Source organism: Bombina bombina, unplaced genomic scaffold (genome assembly GCF_027579735.1).
Source record: "Bombina bombina isolate aBomBom1 unplaced genomic scaffold, aBomBom1.pri scaffold_1864, whole genome shotgun sequence".
Classification (NCBI taxonomy): Eukaryota; Metazoa; Chordata; class Amphibia; order Anura; family Bombinatoridae; genus Bombina; species Bombina bombina.
This window is the reverse complement of record NW_026512574.1, coordinates 28,906-30,747: the sequence shown is the minus strand read 5'-3', so window position 1 is coordinate 30,747 and position 1,842 is coordinate 28,906. Positions and strand designations below refer to the sequence as shown.

The window sequence follows — 1,842 nt, the reverse complement described above, 5'->3', positions numbered from 1 at the left end:
TACAAAGAGGTTTCCTCTTTATGTTTATTTTCACATATGCGGAGAATACATTTTTTATTTATGTGTGGAAGCGATGAGATGGAATGTGTTAAATTTTCTTTTCATAAACTTTTTTGACAGATTTACTCTAGTAATGAGTTTTCCTGTCCTACTACCATCTAGTGGTGATTAATGTTATTTTTCATTGTTTTGAATTTTCTATATGGAAGGGTAATTATATGTAAACCTTCTCTGAGCCACTTGTGGATGGTAACGGATCTATTTCTACTGCTCTAGTAGGGTAGTATATTATGTGGGATCCCTGTGGAGTCTCTTTATTTTTTACGTATCTTATGTAATATAACATAATATTGTTTTCTACCTTGTACAGGGGCTCTCCTCCTTTATGTTGGAGCTCCATATTTTGATTTCTCTCATATGAGGGGATCTGTACTAATATCCGTGACATGTATGCTATCCTATTTCATGTATAATGGCTTATATATATCTCTATCAGATGGTGGTGATTTTTTCTAATTGTTTATTTCTATATTTTATTTATAGGAATACAATAATAATTGCTATGTCTGTGACATGTAAAGTTTGTCTCCCATACTCTGGTTTCTCTTCAGATTCAATAAATCTTTTTTGCCTTTTTTCTAAAGATTTCTATGGAGAGGAACATCCATGAGTTTAAAAAAAAAAAAAGTTTTTTAACTTAAGTTGTCTAATAGACTCTTTTAATATTTCCTATTTGAGGCCTTTTCTGGCATCAGGGCCTCTAGGAATGTTCGTTCCCTTTGTAACTTCAATTGATCAATCTAGGATTTCATGGAGGTCCAGTCATCCTTGGTATAAGGGGGCACTTAGTCAGCATGAAGGGGCCACACTCAATACAGTCTTAGATACAGTAAGCGGCAGGCTTTTCTTCTTTCAAAAGTATAGAATACACAATGTCTCAGATCCTTGGGCTGTGGAAGTCGTTTGCCAGGAATACAAGATAGGGTTCAAGTCCTGTCTCCCCAGGGGCAGATTTAGCCTGTCAAAGTTTTTTACTAAATTTTTTCACAATGATATCCCTCAGGTGGGGGGTTCTGGATCTGGTGGTGTGTCATCTAAACAGCAAGCTTCCAAAGTACGGTTCAGGATCAAGAGATCCACAAGCTGCTCTAATAGATGCCCTGGCGGTGCCTTGGACTTTCAGTCTAGCGTACCTGTTCCCCCTGTTTGCTCTCCTTCCTTGAGTCATTGCTCGTATTAGGCAGGAGGGGGCGTCTGTGATTCTAATAGCTTCTGCGTGGGTTCACAGTTATCTGGTTCACGGATCTGGTGAAGATGTCATCTCTTCCCCTTGGAGGTTGCCTCCGAGGAATGACCCTCTACTTCAGGGTCCCTTCCTCCACCCAAATTTAGATACTCTGAAGCTGACTGCTTGTAGATTGAATGCCAAATCTTGGCAGGGCGTGTTTTTCTGAGAAAGATATTGATACTATGCTTCAGGCTCGTGAGCCTGTTACTCATAAGATTTACCATGAGGTATGGTGTAAATACCTGTATTGGTGTGAATCGAAGATTTTCTCTTAAAATCAGGCAATGGTTCCTCACATTCTGTCTTTTCTTCAGGAGGGCCTGGAAAAAGGTTTGTCAGTCAGTTCTCTGAAGGGTCAGATTTCTGCACTGTCTATTCTTTTGCACAAATGCTTGCCAGATGTTCAATCTTTTGCTCAGGCCTAGGTCAGATTCAGGCCTGTGTTTAATCCTGTTGCTCCTCCATGGAGCCTTAACTTTTTTCTTGGAGTTTTGCAGCAGGATCCGTTTGAGCCTATGCATTTAGTTGATATTGAGTTGTTATTGTGGAAAGTT

At 39.4% G+C, this 1,842-nt stretch overlaps 1 pseudogene; it reads left to right on the top strand.

Moving 5' to 3' along the window:
- Positions 1–591: 591 nt before the first annotated feature.
- On the top strand, positions 592–716 carry LOC128644403 (uncharacterized; annotated as a pseudogene).
- The last annotated feature ends 1,126 nt before the right edge of the window (positions 717–1,842 follow it).